This window comes from Manis javanica, chromosome 12 (assembly GCF_040802235.1).
Source record: "Manis javanica isolate MJ-LG chromosome 12, MJ_LKY, whole genome shotgun sequence".
Taxonomy (NCBI): domain Eukaryota; kingdom Metazoa; phylum Chordata; class Mammalia; order Pholidota; family Manidae; genus Manis; species Manis javanica.
Window position 1 is genome coordinate 86,586,022 of NC_133167.1, and position 19,485 is coordinate 86,605,506.

General features: G+C 37.5%; 1 protein-coding gene and 1 long non-coding RNA gene across 10 annotated transcripts in view; one reads left to right on the top strand and one right to left on the bottom strand.

The window, feature by feature from the left end:
* The window catches only part of LOC118968214 (ral-GDS-related protein), a 71,345-nt gene that overhangs the window by 22,748 nt on the left and 29,112 nt on the right, over positions 1-19,485 (top strand). The window lies entirely within an intron of this gene.
* The window catches only part of LOC140845199 (uncharacterized), a 32,801-nt gene that overhangs the window by 7,534 nt on the left and 5,782 nt on the right, over positions 1-19,485 (bottom strand). The window contains exons 2-5 of one of the 3 annotated variants that reach the window (XR_012123970.1): positions 18,960-19,052; positions 12,900-12,972; positions 9,529-10,277; positions 298-8,255 (exon numbers count right to left, since the gene is read on the bottom strand). This is a non-coding gene — a long non-coding RNA (uncharacterized lncRNA). The other 2 variants (XR_012123969.1, XR_012123968.1) reach the window with 2 other exon arrangements.

Consider the following 19,485-nt stretch of genomic DNA (forward strand, 5'->3'; position numbering starts at 1 on the left):
CATACCAGAGACTACAACACCCCGTATCGGAAGGGTAGAAGGGGCAGCTACACGATGACCATGTTGCCCCTCCCCCAGGCCAGTGTGGCACCATGCCCAGAGGTGTCCCCCCAGGCTGTAATTGCTCCAGTGGGAAAAGAGACCCCATATTGGGCAGCCAGCTCCCACCAGTGTTGAGGTCACTTCTTGGGAGCCCCACTTGAGTCTCACTCCCATGAATTATAAGGGAATCTGACTGTGATGGGGGATGGGAGGGGCTCGTAACCAGCACTCGCCCTTGGCAGACTGAGTTCCTACCTGCAGAGCCCGGGTGGTAATCCCAAGTAGCAGCGTCGCTCATCTGCAGAACCAAGTGGTGGTGCAGTCCGACCAGGGAACTTGGCGGGGTGTAGGTCGGCCTGATTTGGATCCTCAAGTGAAGAGATTCCTCCAGCCCTGAGGCTTGGTCGGCCCCCACGAGTCAGGGGAGCTGAGTCATAACCCTACCTGACCAGAACACCTGGGAAGCTACATAGCCCACAATGCTCAAGCAGGGCCCTGCAGGCAGAGCTGAGAGTCTGCAAGCAAAGCCAGTCGCCCTATTCAGCAGGAGAACTTTGGGTGTGGGTTGGCTTGAGTCAAGACCACAAAGAGCCTTTCCTGGCCTTGGAACTTGCTCTCCCACTGCCCCAGGGCAGCGAGACTAATTCCTAACCCTGCCATTGCTGAGTACAGCTTTCGGCCTGCCCAACCAGGGAACCTCAGCAGAACACGTGCGGAGCGGCACAGCCCATCCAACAGACCTGCTTACACTGGCAACTGAACAGAGAGCACAGCCCAGGGCTCCACCCACCGACAGAGCAAAATCCGGCCCCATCTGGCCAGGGAATTCCATGCACAGTCCTGCCTGACTGTGGGTCCCCAAATGAGTAGTCATGCAGGCCCTAGGGACTGTTATGCTGCCTGCTGGGACAGAGAAGCTAATTACAGCCCCACCTACTGCTGAGCATACCACCCCCTTCAGGATCACCTAGTAGGCCTGACCGAGAATCCAGGCCACTGGGGAGCCCATCCTATAGTTTCACTTAGTTAGGGAACCAAGACAGCAATCCTATCCATCTACTCTCAGCCTGCACCACCACCACCACCCGATCCTTCAAATTCAGAGCTTGAGCAGGGGCCTCACCAAAAACAGACCTTGATAGCAAGGCCCACCTGCCCAATGACATTACCAGCAGACACCCAGAAACCCAAACTGACTGGTGAAGAAATGTCTGCCAAAGTGAACCTGCACAGTCTGAAAGAGAAGACACTTTACTCAAACATGTAGATACCAACACATGGAATCAAGTGTCATGAAAACTAGCTTAACATGACATCATCAAAGGAAACTCAAAGTTCCAATGACTGAACCAAAAGAAATGGAGATCCATGAACTGTCAGACAAAAAAATTCAGAATAATCCTCTTAAAGAAGTTGAGTGAATTACAAGTACATAAAGACAACTGAATGATGTTAGGAAAACAATGCATGAGCAAAACGAGTAGTTCAACAAAGAAACAAACCATTAAAGAAAAAGTCCTAAAGCTGAAAAATACAATGACTAGACAAGAATTCAACTGGGAGCTTCAAGAGCTTCAAGCTCAACCATGCAGAAGAAGAGTCAGTGACCTGAAAGGCAGGACATTTGAAATTACCCGGTCAGAAAAGGAAAAAGGAATGAAAAAGAGTGAAGAAAGACTATAACACACATCAAAAGAAACAATATCCGCATTATGGGAATGTCAGAAGAGAAAAAGACAAGGTATATTTAAAGCAATAATGGCAAAAAAACTTGCCAAACGTAGAAGGAAAAATGGACATCCAGACCCAGAGAGGCCAAACAGACTGACCCCAAACAGAGGGACTTACCCCAAGACACAGTATAATTAAATTGTCAAAAGTCAAAGAAAGAATTTTGAAAGCAGCAAAAGGAGATAAATTAAATACAAGGAAACTACCATGAGACTATAAGTGATTTCTCAACAGAAACATTTCAAGCCAGGAGAGAATGGTATGATAAATTCAAAACACTGAACAACAAAAAAAAAACTATTCATTCAAAAAAACTGCATTTCAAAAAGGTGGACTTCAGAAATGGAGGGTAAACAAAACAAACACTTTCCCAAACAAACAAAAACTGGGAGTTCATCACTACTAGAATTGCCTTACAAGAAATGCTAAAGGGAGTTTTTTGAGTAGAAGTAAATCAATACTAATAAATATCCCCAAAATTTAAAAAAGTAGCAGAAAACTCACTGGTACTGTTAAATATATAATCAAAGTTAGACTCTGTAATATGATAATTGTGGTACATAATTTACTTACAACTTTAGTTTAACAGTTAAAAATAACTACCATAGTCTGTTATTACATAGAATTTAAAACATGTAAACAGCAATATCAATAACTTAAAACATGAGAGGGAAGAGAAGTCAAAGTGTAAAGTTTAGGAATTCTATTGAAATTAAGTTGTTATCAGTTTAAAACAGGGTATTATAATTTTAAGGTATTTTATATAAGCGTCATGGTAGCATGAGGGAAAAATCTGTAGTAATTATACACACAAAAAAACATGGTAAAGAAGTCAAAGCAGACTGATACTAAAAGACGTTGAAGCAGAGAAAAGCACAGCAGGATATGAAACAAGGAACAATGGATCTACAAAACAGCCAGAAAACAATTAAAATAGCAACAGTTAAGTCTTTACCTATCAATAATTACTACTTTAAATTAAAATAGACTAAATTCTCCCATCAAAATACCTGAGTGGATTAAAAACCAAGATCCAAGGATATGCTTCCTACAAAGACTCACTTTAGCCTTAAAGACACACATATACTAAGAGGGAAGGGATGGAAATAGGTATTTCAAGAAAATAGTATGCAAAAATGGTAAAAAGATACAAGGTCATTATGTAGTTATAAAGGGGTCAATCCAACAAGAAGATGTAACAATTGTAAATATTTATGCACTCAATATCACAGTATCCAACCATACAAAGCAAAAACTAGGAGAGTGGAAAGAAAAAATAAAACAGCGATACAAAAATTGCTGGGAACTTAAACACCCCACTCTCTACACTGGACAGACCATCCTGACATAATCAGTAACAACTAAGCAGATTTCAGCAACACTATAGACCAAATGGACCTAACATTCAGCACACGCTAGCTAACAACAAGCAGAAGGCAACATAGTCTTTCAAGCACACATGGAATATTTTCTAGAATAAACCATATACTATGCTACAAAACAAGGCTTACCAAATTCAAGAAGACTGGAGTCACACAAAGTATCTTCTCTTTGACTACAATGGAATGAAACTAGATATCAGTAACAGGAAAACTGGAAAATTCAGAAATACATGGAAAATTAGACTCCCATGAACAACCAAAAGAACAGATCAGAGAAGAAATTAAAGAGGAAGTATCTTGAGACAAATGAAAATGGAAACAACATACTAAGATGTATGGGATGCAGCAAAAGCAGTTATAAGAGGAAAGTTCATTGCAATAAACACATTAAGAAACATAAACCTCAAACAACCTAACTCTGTACTTTAAGGAACTGAAAAACAAACTGAGCCAAAAGTTAGAATGAAGGAAATAATAAAGACTGGATAAGAAATGAGAGGGCAGGATAATAATAGAAAAATTAACAAAACTAAGAGCTGATTTTATGAAGAGATAAAATTGTCAAACCTTCAGGCTAGACTAATCAAGGAAAAAAGAGAGAATCCAAATCAAAATTCTAAATGGAAAAGGAAACATTACAAGTGATACCACAGAAATACAAAAGGTCATAAGAGGCTACTATAAACAACCATATGCCAACAAACTGGAACAATCTAGAAGAAATGGAAAAATTCTTAGAAACATACAAACTACCAAGTCTGAATCAGGAAGAAACAGAAAATTTAAAGACCAAATATGAAGAAATTGAATCAGTAATTTAAAATCTCCCAACAAAGAGAACTCCAGGACCAGACAGCTTCACAGGTGAATTTTACCAAACATTTAGAGAGGAATTAATTTCAATCCATCTCAAAGTCATCTTATGAGGCCAGCATTACTCTAAGACCAAAGCCAAAAAAAGGATACTACCAAAACAGGCCAGTATACCTGATGAATACAGATACAAACATTCTCAATAAAACAGGAGCAAAATGAGTTCACATTAGGAAGATTGCTCACATTACACAAATCAAGTGGGATTTATCCTTAAGACGCAAGGATTTTTTAGTGTATACAAATTAATGTGATAGATCACATTAATGGAATGAAACAAAAACATCAAATGATTATCTTGGTAAATGTAGAGAAAGCATTTGACAAAATTCAGTATGTTTATAATTAAAACTGTTAACAAATTAGGTATTAGAAGGAACAGATTTCTACATAATTCTGACAAACCCACAGCTAACACATACTCATTGGTGAAAAGGCTGAAAGCTTTTCCTCTGAGATCAGGAACAACAAAAGGATGCCCACCCTCACCATTCCCACTCAACACAATACTGGAAGTGCCAGCCAGAACAATCAAGAAAAATAAACATTATGAGAACTGGGCAGCAAGAGGTAAAATTCTCTCTAGTTACAGATGGCATGATTTTTTTAATATATAGAAAATCCTAAAAACCCGACCAAAAAATTGTTAGATTTTAATCAACAAAATCAGTAAAGTTGCATGATATAAAATTAACATGTAAAAATCAGAAGCATTCCTATATACTATATTCCCATATTATATTCCTATAATAATGAATTACCTGAAAAAAATCCCATTTACAACAACATCACAATCAATAATATATTTAGGAATAAATTTAACCAAAAAGGTGAAAGATCTCTATACTCTCTACAAGACACTAATGAAAGAAATTGAAGGTAACACAAATAAATGGAAAGGTACCCTATGTCTGTGGATTGGAAGAAATAATAGTTACAATTTTACTTACTCCCAAAAGCAATCTAGATTCAACGTGATCCCTATCAAGATTACAGTAGCACCTTTTACAGAAGTAGAAAAAACACTCTTAAAATATGTATGGAAGCAAAGAAAACTGCAAATAACCAAAGCGTTCCTGAGAAGAAAGAATAAAGCAGAAGGCATCACACTTCCTAAGTTCAAAATGTATTAGAGGCATAGTAATAGAACAGAATGGTACTGGCATATACATAGACCAATGGAACAGAATCAAGAGCCAAGACATAAACCCATGCATATATAGCCAGTTAATACTTGACAAGGGAGCCAAGAAAACTGAATGGAAAAAAGACAGTCTCTTTGGTAACTGGATACTCACATGTGAAAGAATGAAACTAGACCCTATCTTATACCACTCCTGAAAGTTCATGTGAAATGGATTGAAGACTTAAACCATAAAACTCCTAGAAGAAAACAGGAAAAAAGCTCCTTGACTTAGGTTTTGGCAATGATTTTTTGGATGTGACACCAAAATCACAAACAACAAAATCAAAAATAGACAAGTGTGACTACAAACTAAAAAGCTTCTTCCCAGCAAAAGAATCAATGAACAAAATAAAAAGACAACCTAAGGAATGGGAAAAAATATTTGAAAATCATATAGCTGATAGGGGGCTTATACCCAAAACGTATAAAGAACTCATACAACTCAAAAGGCAAAACCATCATCATCATCAAATTAAAAAACAGGTGAAGGACCTGAATAGATATTTTTCCAAAAGGGTATACAAATGACCAACAGATACATGAAAAGGCGTTCAACATCACTAATCATTAGGAAAATGCAAATTCAAAATCACAAGGAGTTATCACTCACCACAAGGAGATACTCTGATGCTAGCCTGTTAGAACAGCTATCATCAAAAGGACAAGAAATGCTGGCAAGGATGTGGAGAGAAGGGACCCCTGGGTGCACTGCTGGTAGGATTATAAATCGGTTACAGCCGCTATGGAAAAGAGTATGGAGCTTCCGCAAAACATTTAGAAAAGAACTGATTTTGATCTGCAATTCTATATGATCCAGCTATTCTACTTCTGGGAATTTATCCCAGGGAAACAAATACACTATGTTGAAGAGATACCTGCACCCCCATGTTCATAGCAGCATTATTTACAACAGCCAAGATGTGGAAACAACCTAAGTGTCTGCTGACAAGGGAACAGATGAAGATATAGTATGTATATGTGTGTGTGTGTGTGTGTGTGTGTGCACGTGTGTGTGTATACACACACACACATATACAATGGATTATTATTCAGCCATAAATAAAGAGGGAATCTTGCCATTTGAAGGACATTATGCTAAGTGAAATAAGATAAAGAAAAATACTATGTGATTTCACTTACATGTAAAATTTAAAACAAAACAAAAAACCTAGAAGAGATACCAGATTTATGGTTACCAGAGGCAGGGGATAGGGAAATTGGATGAAGGTGGTCAAAAGGTACAAACTTCCAGTAATAAGTACTAGGGACATAACGTACAACATGATGGCTACAGTTCACACTGCTTGTGCGGTAGACATGAGAGTTCTTAAGAGTAAATTCTAAGAGTCCTCATCACAAAGAAAAAAAAGTATATTTTTTTGGTGTGTATGAGATAATGGATATTAACTTACTGTAGGATTCAGTTCATGATATATATGTCAAGTTGTTATGCTGTACACTTTAAATTTATACAGTGCTATATGTCAAATATATCTCCATAAAACTGGAAGTTAAAAAAAAAACAGGAGGCATGTATAGGCCATAAAAAGTAGACATACCTGGAAATGAGGTAGCTCTAAATTTTTTTATAGGAAAGCTAGTTTTGTGCTTGAAGACACTAAAGCTCCTTCTTAGTAGCAAAACTCTGATATAAACCAAAACACACTGTGTTTCCTCTGTCCTAAATTACTGTGGGGAGCCTCAGTTTTACATCTTCTCATGCCATGTTTTGGAGCACAGATGTAAGAAAGAGGCAAGCAATGACACTATAAATGAATAAAAAGTAAGTAAAAAGGATACATAACCAAAACAGCAAAAACGCTCTTTGTCATGTGCACAAAGTACCTGCTGCTTTGGGTTACTATTACACCTTTTTGAGAAAACTGAACCTTGTTTCTGTAATCTACTACAATTCCGATTTACCACAGGAAGACTATAAGGATCAATAGTCCTCAAACCCAAAGAACCCCCCCACACCAACAAGCACAGACAAGGAAAATGGGTAGTTTGCCATAAAAGGCTAGAAGGACCACAGAGATTTCCTTCCTGCAAGTCACCATGACTCTTAAGAGCCCACATATTTAATAATGGCTGTCATTATATGACAGCTCATGATGGGGAAACAGGAGTCTCCACCAGCAAAAGCTCAGGGTCAGGCCCTGGGAGGGCTGGGGGATGGACGAGCTGATGTTCAGGCAGGCAAGAACACTCCACCCACGCTTGCTGGAGATGGCATGCAACAGTAACTCGCAAAAATCCAAGAGGCTAAATATAGATACATCCTTCGGAAAAGAAAATATTAATAAGAACCGCATGTAGTGTTATCTTAAATGCCTCAATTGCTAACAGGAGGCGCATCTATGTTCCAATTGTGAAATCACATGCTCAGCAACGTGGCCCAGATGAGTCTTCAGCAACATCCCAAACATACACCTTGTGGGATTAAGGACTGGAGCTGCCGACCTCCACGGTCCAGAACGGAAGCAGACAAACTGAATTCACTATTGTCTAAGAGCACCTTCTATAATGACTTTTATTATAAATATGTTCTTTCAGAATAAACAAATACTGCATCCAAGACTATCTGAAAACTTGCTCTAAAGTAATAAAAGAGGAAAAATGGAACCAGGAATCACTTAGAAGTAGAGACAAACAGCAGAGACACCTGCATGCCATGCTAAGCGCCTTTCCTCCTGGCCAAAGTAACAGAAAGTTAACAGAGAATATTTACCTATTGGTAATTGGCCTATTGAGCTAAAATAAGCTTAGAGTTTGGCAATCTACATGTGTTCTGTCAACTGAGCTGCCCCTCTCCTCAGTCCTGAGAAGCAGACTGGGAAGACAGTCAGTCTTCAGAGCCCAGCATCAATGAGAAAGATGTTGACTTTGTTATTTGTGATTCTTTGCTCACGGACAACTACTCCCTATTTGCCAGGAGCAATGTCAGAGTAGTCCTTCAGCACGCCAGCCACGTGTTCATTATGTGTCTTAAACCGTCGCTTTTTCTGTGAAGCAGGCTTTTTCCTTCTCTGAATAGGGGCCTACAGGAAAAGGTAAAAACAGAAACAACAACTTCTCAGACAAGTAATGCAGTGAGGATTTACTAAAGACACCCAGAAACCTGCAGCAACAGACGCAGGGGTTTGGGCCCTTTTTTCTGCTTTGTAGCCCAGCCTCACACACCAGGACCCACTGCACACTCCCCGGACACGAAGGACCCAGTGCTTTCTGTTATGATGAAGTCATACCCCCACACCCAGAATAAATGGGCTGGCACAAAAACTACCACAACTATTCTAGGCACTAAGTGGATAAAAAGAGAGGCAGAAAAGCTCTTTGTTTTTCATCTCTATTATCAAGTTTAAGAATATATCCACCATTACCAATAAAAAAAGATCTGAAATAAATACAGCAAAATACAGAGAGAAGGCAAAACTGGGACACACATGGGCACGTGAAGATTTATTAAATATTATTCTCTATTCTTTTCTGTATACTAGAAGTATTAATACCACATAATTTAAAAAATCAACAGACTAAGCAATGATAGGAAGCCGTGAAGTGTTTATGAAGTGCTATAATTATACTACTTCATGAAGATAACTGCAAGCAATCTTCCCTTTTAAGGAGTCCTAAAAGCCCACAGAATAAAACATTTACACACATGCAATTGCAAAGAAGGCAAGCCACAAAACTTGACGGTGGACAAGGGAAAGAGGGACAGAGGAAGAACAGCCTGAGTCTGGGGTGTGGTAAATGGTTCCTCATCCTGGCTTTGTCCTTGGACTACACAGATAGTTGATTAGCTGATACAGGGCAATTCACAAGTATTCATTCAATTACAAATCCCTCCTCTGAGCTCGCTCTGGGCTATAGACAATAATATCTAGGTCCCAAGAGATCTCAAAATCAACAAGGACAAGTCACTGTCATCAGGCCTAAGGCAGAGCCAGGCACCAAGACCACAGGGCTCCTGGAGGAAGGAGAAGGCGGCACAATTAGGGCCTCACAGGCCAAGATGGAGGAGGCTCCTATTAGAAGCAGAGAGGGCACATGGGGCCACCAGGGGAAATTCCGTATGGCTGGAGCTTCAGAGAAGGCACTGCCAGCACAGAGGCTGGAAAGCTCTCCCCTGCCTGGGAGCAGCGCCTGAGGGCAAAGAGAGCCTCTGGCCCTCAGTACAGGAGACAATACCTGGCTTGCACCTAACCCAGATCACTGGATCAGGACACTGAGAAAACACTGGAAGAACTGAAAGCAGGTGAACAGTTCAAAGAACAGAGGGTTACAGGTTTTTTTCTAGAGATTACATACCACTTTCTTTGGTCCAGATTCCTGCATGGAAGAAATACCCTGTCGCTTCAGATATTCTTCAATTTTCTCCTCATCCATTGAATCCATGGTGACACTCCTCCACAGTTTCTGAAACTCTGTGTCAACAAGATAGTAGTTATTCTATAAGACAGGTTTATAAACTGTAGCATTTCAGTGATGGAAATCCAGGCTTCAGTCTCATCTCCTCTGGTCTAAATGAGCACATCTGAGATTTCATTATACAAACAAAGGGAGCCAAAGACAGGAACGGTCAGATCCTGGGCAGTGAGTAACAGAAGGGCCTGGGGATGCAGAGTGCTCCAGTTCCACAGTACAGTAAGGGAAGAGGGTTGTGACTGGGCATCCCTGGTTTTCTGGGGGAAGAAAGACAGCTGACACTCCTTTTATTTCCAAAAGTTCTCTCCACTGAAATAATCCAAAATTCATATTCCTTCCTCGAACTTGGTATATTCTATTTCCTCTTATCAGTAAAATGAAACAGGTAGGGAGATGGGGAACCAAAGTTTTATTATGGGAGTAAGAAGCTGTAACAGTTTATGTGCCAAAGAGACTTTTGAAATCAAATAACCTGGAGATAGGTGACTAAGAGGACATTCACAATAAGCCTCACCAACGTGAGCACGCACAGGATCTCCAGACGCCCAGTCGGTGCAGAGCCGGTACTGCCCCCTCCTTCCAGACCAGGCCACTAACGGTCATGTGAGTTGTCAGCACAGTCCATTCACAAGCTATACATGAAGTACAAAGGCAAAACTGTCCCATTCCCTCTTTTCTTCCTTCTTACTTATTTCAATACATACTGCATAAAGTAAATGATGTCCAGTTGGGAGTTGAGACTCTCATGATAATTAGGAAATCTGTTTTCTGCCACACACTGAAAAGCTTTCTGTTGATGGTGACCAAATGCAAAAGATGACAATCTTCTATTAAGAATTCAACCTGGGCACAAAGTTATTCAAAACCAAAATATTTCTAAATAAAAGTTTTGAATTTCCATAGATATATTACAAGCTCTTTCTCCTATATGCTCAGTGAACTTTGATTTGTATACATTTAAACAAATTACCTAACAGATGACGACTGTTTGCGTGGCTGTTTCGGCCTCCTGGTGGCTATAAGCTCCCTGACGACAAGGAATTCCATTTCCTCGGGCTGCCCACTCTGTCACCACGGAACCTAGGCACCCCTCAGCAATCTGGGTTACTGGATGTATGAAATTCCATTGTCAACTACTGTCTAGGCACCCCAGAGTATCTGTTCTCTTTTTATGTGTTTTTTTTAAATACAGTTGATACACAATATATTAACTTCCAGCATACAACACTGTGATTCAACAATTATTTACATTATGAAATGCTCACCACAGTGAGGGTACTTATCATCTATCATACAATTTTTAACCATTACTTTAAAATAATTTTACATTAACAGAAAAGTTGTGAAATCACACACCTTACCCAGCTCCCCCTATTGTTAAAACTTTATATAATCTGAGTGAAATTATTAAAACTAATTAACACTGACAAAAGCCTATTAACTGACCTACAGACCTCACTTGAATTTCACTGGTTTCACCGTCAACGTCCTCCTCCTGGCCCAGGACCCCACACTGTATTTGATCGTCGTGTCTCCGTGGTCCCCGCCAACCTCTAAATGCACCCAGTCTTTGGTCTCTCATGACCATGACACTTCCGAAGAGTTTTGGTCAGTTATTTTACAGAATGGCCCTCTGTTTGGGTTTGTTTGATATTCCCTCATGATTAAATTGCAGTTGGGAATTTGGGGCAAGAGCATCACAGGAAATCTGTGTCTGTCCCTAACATGACACAGAAATGATGTCATGTCTTCTCAGTGCATAGTCTCAAGGGTACATGATGCTCCTATGTCTTATTACTGGGGCTGTTCACACTGATCATTGGCTAAGCTGCCATCTGCTGGAGCTCTCTACCATGAAGCTATTGTTTTTTCCTTTGTAATTAATAAGTATTTTATTGGATGACCTGAGACTAAGCAAACACCTTGCTTCTCATGCTGTCGCTTACTGACTTAGCATCCACTGACAGCTCTTACCTGTAACAATTATTACTTGTGCATCTGCCTAATGGCAAATTCTTTTCCATCATTCCTTCCATAAGTGGAAACTAGAATTCTACTATAAGAGCTGTTCTTCCCCTAATCTATTTATTCCATTTTTTATTTATAATTTCATATGGACTCATGGATGCTGATTTTATTTCACGGATTATAATCCATTACTACCATTATTTATCTTGTCTTTCAAACATCCTGACTTGGGTCACTGAGAGCCCCTACAGACTGTTCCTGTGTCTTTCTGACTTGTTTCCCTTTTCATTGTTTGTTTCTTGTTTTTGTTTTGAGCAGTCTCTTCTTTCCTGGCACCAAAAGATGTTCCAGGCTCATCATGTATTTCCCCAAATTTAAAATCAACCATTTTGTCAAGGATTCTCAAGTCCTACTACAGGAGAAGGGTATTTAGAAGCCAAGATCTGGGCATTCTGTTTTCTTTCTTTAAAAACAGCAAATTATTAGGAGATATCAAATATGAAGGCAGATGATTCATTTTAGCAGAAGATCACCAAGCATCCTGAAAGTCAGGCATGCTCTAAACTGTAAGGGTAAATAAAACAGGAACTGGTTTAGAAATCTACTGTCTTTTAACAGAAAAGAAGAAAACAAACTAGAATTTATAAACTCAGAGATTTGACTCTTTCAGTTGAAGAGACCTCTGTACCACTTGAGCTAAGAATGAAAACTGTGTAACAGAAACTGTGTAACTGTATGCCAGGGAAGGAAAACCAGTAAGGAGACTCACTAATGAGGTTTTGCTTAACTTCCCAAATAAGTCATTTAACTTTTTGGGCATGACCAGACCTTCGCTGTGAAATTAAAAATTAGCAGAACAATGTTAAGTACAGACTATGGAGCCAGACAACCTGGGTGTGAGCCCAGTCACCCCAGTTACGATGTAACATGGGGCAAGTTACTCAGCCTTTCTGCCTCAGCTTCCTGACCTATAAAATGGGGATAATAATAATACCTGTCTTGGGGTTGTCGGGATTAAATGAGCACTGAGAATAATGCCTGCCAGGAAAAAAGCACTATTTATATCTGTTAGAGTTTATAGCCATCGCCCAGCATCTATCATCTCTTATTTCTAGGTGCTAATAATGCCTTTAATAAAGGTAGTATAATACACTCAAGAAAAGGATTGGCTGATGTAGTTATCTCATTCATGTAATGTAGAAAAACTGAAATTCTAAAAATTTCTTTAAAAACAGAAAGTCTGTATATATTAAGTGCAACATTAAAGTCTGCAAAAAAATACATACCAGTGCATATTCCCAGAGAGAAAGGAACAGGTTTGCTTGGAGAATTTTCATTTTTGTTCTATAATACACAATTCTAAACACAATCACAGAGGCAATAATACCTACTAGAATAATGACAGCAATAGTCAGGAAAGCTAATATGTTTATTAACATACTACCAAAAAACTATATAGCAATATAAATTTTCTTGGCATAACAGAATTAAACAAATTGAATTGAAAACAAAATTCAACTATTTTCTTTTACTAAAAGAAACGTCACTTGAGCTGTTCTCAGAGGAAAATTCCAGAATAAACACTCTTCAATGTCTTTGCTTTTTTCAATAAAACATTTCTACTTTTATCCCTACTTTTCCTTAGCTCAACGTTCTTGCAGTATTTTAAGTATTACATCTACTGTGTAAATGAATTACAGGTGCATAAATACTTAAGATGAACACTGGAGGGCAGGGCCTATTTTTTGAGGCAGGATCTTACAGGGTCCCAAACTTAATTGCTTTTTAATGTATGCTAGGAAAGAAAAAGCAGTTGACAGAGGTATAAAGAAAGATAACCTGTTTTTCTTTAATTTTATAAAGTCATCTTTTGCAAGAAAATACAAATTAAAATCAAGATGATCCTTACTTTCTATGAGGCTGGCAAAGTCAACTAAAAACATCCAGTACTGGTGAAGATAAAGAAATGGACCTTCTCATGTACTGCTGTGAGGAGGTAAACTGGTTCCCCAAACTGCTGCAAACTTTACAGTGGGCATTACACAAGGGGTTGAAAATTGTTTAACTATGGCCTATCTTCTGACCCAGCAATTCTACTTAGAGAACACTACAGTGAGGACATAATCAGGCAAGTCCATATATATTTATACACAATATAATAGCATATAGCACTCAGTCAATAACCAGCTAGCTGAGTAAATGGGAATAGGTAGCCAGATAAGAAAGATTAAATTAAAACACTTAGTATTTTAGTACTACTTAATATTTTTCAATGCTACTAATAATAGATATCATTACTGTTTACTATTACTCTTACTATGTATGAGGCCGTGTTCCAAGCTCTGAGCACTTTTTATACTCATGAACCTCAAAAAGGCAATGAGGCACAGATACCATTATTCCTATATATAGCAAAGGAATCTCGGAGAGGGGTTAAGCATCTTGCCTAAACTAGTAAGGAACGGAGAGAAGATATAAACCTACCGCCTGCCCACGCACACCATCCTCTTGACCACTGCATTTATACTGCCTCTAAATGAGAAAGATCCTGATCTAAGGAAATAAATGTCTTTGTGAAATAAGACACATGCCTCAGTCTAACTACTCTTCGCTTACCTATTTGATTTTTTAAATGACTATAAAATTAACTCTCCTTATATGAGCTATATGTCAGTTTAGGGCATTCGCTTCTATGACAGAGGGAACGAAGGGTGACTTCACTGACTGAAAGCTTCATCACCCAAGATTTCCTCTCTGGCTAACACTGCCACCTAGTGAGCTAAAACAAAAATCTTCAAAACAGTTGAGAGCAATTTGAGGAGCAAGATGCGGAAAAAAAAAAAGACAGGAAGACAAATGTTAAGATATGCATCACTTTTCAACGGGTCGTCTCTGGAAACACAGTTTACATCACTAACAAAATTTAGTTTTTTTAAATTAGTGCTTTATGTCATATTGACAGTTCCAACTGAAAGAACAGCGTCACACCCCTGAGGTCCCTGTGGGTGACTGTCCCCCACCCCGTGTTCCTACAGTACTGTTTGAACACAATGACAGGTGACACGCTGTACCTCATACGTCACCACGTCAGTCCCCCTCAGCCTGCAAGCTCAAGGGCAGAAGCCTTCCTCACTGTGCTATCCCTGTCATCACTGAATGTGCTGAATGACAGGACGCACGGAAAGAAGCTTGAAGACCACACACCTTTTTTCTGTTTTACAAGCATAAGCTGTACCTTTAATATAACACCAACATGAATAATTCTGCTTCCCTGGGAACGTTTCGTAATGTCTGGATACATTTTTGGTTGTCACCCTGGTGGGGGAAGATACACTGCTGGCATCTAAAGAAGCCAGGGATGCTGCTAACCATCTACAACACACAGTGACAACCCTGACACCAAAAAAAATTGTCCAACTCTAAATGTCAATGCTCCCAAGGCTGAAAACCCCTTCCTCCAGCCATCTTTCCTAGAAAGTACACAGATGAATGAAAAATGCCCGTTTATAATAATAAACTGAGCCTAGAACTCAATTGTTTCATATATTTAGCAAAGTGTTTTTTACAATCTGGTTTACAATACACTTGAGTTTCTAGGAACACACACTGTATAATGTATATAGAACGGAGTAGGATCACCCTTTAAATCAGTAGTTCATACAATACTGATAATTTCAACTCTAAGAACAGTGTCTTACCCCTGAGATTCCTGTGGGGTAAAACTGTACTTCACATTTCTCAGAACTTTACCAAGGCCTCTTTACCACTTACGGGAAACAACAACTCTAGCATACAGCTGCCAGTGCATCACAGCTGATACATCAGGTTCCTGGTAACTGCATGTAAATACCTCTTTTATTTACAGTATAAATGTGTCTGAACAAGTATAAACATTAAAATACATTTTTAAAATATAAATTAATTTCCTTTTATTCCTCCTTTATATTACAGTTAGGATGTTATACTGATTTTTTAAGACATTATGTATAAAGGTAGGTGTATTATCTACAAAGATGTTACAAAATATTTCTTATTAAAAGGGTCCACTGAATCTAATTAAAAGAGTAAACCTATAGAAAACATCAAACTCTTCCCCAGGCCTCTGCCTTTGCAATTGATTCTCTGCTATCTACAGGAAGTACTAACAAAACTAACAAAAGTATGGAAAAGCAATGGGAGATTTTAATATTGCTCAGTCACTGCTCATAAGAAGTCAAAACTAGTATGTAAAGGGTGATTTGATCAATTTTCTTTTAAAACAAAACACAACAAAAGTAAAATAAACCAATAGCATAACAAAAAAATAAGGGATAAATCCCAGATATAAAAAGTTAGCAACAAAAAGGGAGGATAATGGAGAAAAACTTCAACAAGTTCTAGGGTAGGGCCATATTCTGCAAAATTATATACTAATAAATTTGAAAGTTAAAAAAAATGATGATTTTGTGAAAACACACATTAGTAAAACTGACTCACAAGATAGAAAATTTAAGGGACATAACCAAAGGAGACATTAAGAGTATTGTCAAAAGCAATACACATATAGGTACATGCTTTCAAATCTTCAAGAAATCTAATATTTTCATGAAAAAGGACAAAAAAAGGAGGGAAAGGGGGGGCAGGTAGGGAAGGAAAGAAGGAAAACTGTGATTACCTTTTTATGAATCTACCAATACCAATCAATGAGAACACACACACAAAAAAGAACACTGACCATACAAAAGCAAAAATCCTTAAATACATTAGCAAAAAGAACCCAGAAATACATAAAACCAAAGAAGGGGTATTCAAGTAATTCTAGAAGTGTAAGGATGGTTTGATATTAGGAAATCTAGTAATCTATTTCATCACATATTAAATAAATCAGCAACAAAAATATCTTGAAAGATGCAAAAATAATTTATCAATTTATCTTCCCAGTATCTCCCTGATTTATATGGGTGCTTCATTAACATAAAAGAAATCCAATGCATAGCATGTATAAGGATTTTTCCTGCAGCACTTAAAACCCCATTCATCAGGTACATCTCTAAAGTGGAGTATTAACTAGTATTAACTACTGGAGTATAAAGTTAGTATTAACTAAATTGGAATATCTATAGAACTTTTAATTCTATAGTGTGAGATTTTACTAGCAAGCATATATGATCACTTGCATAATCTAGGGGAGAAAAGTGAAAAATACTCATTTTGTCCTTAGCCAAGTAATATGCAGATGGGAAGAGCATAAGTCAACAAAGGGCATATAAATGACAAGTGAAAATGGGATATTTTCATTTTAATATATGTACAAGATACACAAACAGGAAAAGGCTGAGCGGTCAAAACCATAGTATCCATGTAAAGAACACAAAAGGGACAGAAAATAACAATGGCTTAGTATAAGGATTAATGTGAGGATTACTGTTAAATGGAAATTCTAACTCCTAAAATTTCTCCAGGGAAATACTATCAAGAAATCCTAGAGTTTCATGCTACTCTAACAGAGCTACTGCAATCTCAATCTCAACACTTGCCTCAATTTAAACATCTACTTGCCTAACAGATATGCTGCACTATGCTGCCTTCTGCAGAGCACACTTAATACTCAAAACTCCCACTAAGAAAGTTTGTTGAAGGTGCTAAAATAAATAGTAGAGAAACTGAAACTAGTGCTATACTATATTGGGAAGTAAAGAGACAAGTGTTGGAATCAACACTTCAAGTTGAGAAAATCAAGAAATAACAATACAGTCATATCATTTACCAATATGGAAAAAAATCACAGGAACATGAGTGAAGCTAGTTTAAGTAGCTGTCACACCAGAAAAGGACTGGAATTAGAGGTAGGAAAAGCACATGTGCTGTTTAAGAACCTTCTTCCTATCTGAACATGTGATATTTGTGGTAAAAACCATTTTTTCAAATGGTTTATGTAAAACATTATGAAAAATAAAGCAGTTATTTTTTTTAACTTGCAAGGATTTTAAAGATCAAGTCCATACCTATGTTTTTCAAAAGCAAGAAATCAATTTGACAATTTATCAAAGTTTCCGTAACAGCAAAATTCCAAGTTAAATCAAGCAGTACAACTAAGCCAGACCTTTCTTCAATGAGCAACTATTACTACAATGCACAGGAGTTCATCTCCACCCTGTTCACATACAGAAAGGTTCCTTATTAGAAAAGCTGGTGCAGAAGAACTGGAATGGTTTGCGAATTATTTAATTAGTAAACATTTGCTGAGAACCACTACACTACAAGGCACTCTGTCACGTTTTTCACAAACAACATTCTATTTCTTAAAACACATCGCAGTCATCTAAGTAAGCAGAGATGAATAATAAACTCCTATCTACAAGCACCGTAAGCATGAATATCTACAGCCAGTTAACATAGAAAAGAAAAACTTAGGGGACTGTACAAATTACACAATCATAATCAAGACATGTATGGGCTACAAAAGGGACAAGACTTTTAAATGTGTTCCTTACACAAAATTATTTGTTCAATAGAGTATCTTTTATTTACTGCAATACAGAAGAGTCAAACTAGGCAGGCAGAGCAATCATTTCACTATTTGGAGTTGAACACTACTATTTTATTCTATGTACTTCTATATTGTTAGAATATTTTGCTGTGAGTTTGTATTACTTTTGAAAACTTAATTAAAAGTTTTCAATTCTTTTCTTGCCTTTGTATTAAACTTCAAAACCAGTATATATTTATAGTAAAATTTCATATTTGTTTAAATGAGAATTTCTACTTGTAGGCCAAAGAAATTTCTCATGACTAAACCCTCTAGTTACTGTTTTACATGAAAAAAAGCTAATGAAATATTTTTTAACTAAAATCCAATACAGTTATCACACATTTAGTATAAGGCAAAACATGTATCTTCCATAAAACTCTGTAACTGCCAGAAAGAAAAAAGTAATCTGCCTTAACGAACTTGATAATCAACAGATTTATAAGTTGAGAGAATACTAAGTCACCAAGTTTGTTCTTTTTCCTGTCTTGCATCAAGCATTCATGTCAACATATGAAGTAATATTTGTAAAATAACAGAGAAAAAAAACCCCTCCTATTTGGTAAAGCTGAGCTATAAGCATAAGAAATCCTTAACTGCTTTACCATGACTGCAAGGATAATTAACCTAAAATCTTTCAAATTACATGTTTCAAATTGCATTGTGAGAAACAAGATGTTAGACATAGGAGTTAGTAACTCTGCTCTAAGAGATAATACTAAAAGAGCAATATTATAAAATTTAAGTTGTAATTGCATTATAATTATTGTAAATTTTGCCACCCTAAATTTGTGACATGCCTGCAAACAAAAAAGTATATATATCAAGAAAGGCTTACCTTCATCCACAGAAAACTGACGCTCTTATCATTGAAGAAAAGAATCTTCTTTTTATCAGGATGATTTACAAAGAGTATCTGGTCCCCTAAAGCCTAAAAGATAAGGAAATAAGAATTCAGTTAACTCTAAATTACCTCACCAAATCTCAAAAGTTGTTTGTTTTTTTTTAATAAAAAAGGGCTCCTGCTGCTTTTTGCCTTCAGTATACCACTAGGGTCCACTAGACCTAATTTTATTTCCTGAGTTTCTTTCTATTATCAAGACTTTTTCCCACCCCCAGTCTTAGAGGTCTTCCAAAGAACAAAGAGAAAATTTACTTATTTTTTAAAACTGGAGTAAATTCAGTCTCTTATAATTATGATTTGGGACCACTGAACCACTTTATTAACCTAAGAAAAATTATGGGATCTTAGTATTCTTACTTTTCCTCTACCTTGAAATGTTTACAATTAACATGGAACTATCAATTGTTTCCAATAATACTCTTTAAAAGCTAAAACATTGAGAAAAATGAAGAATGACTAA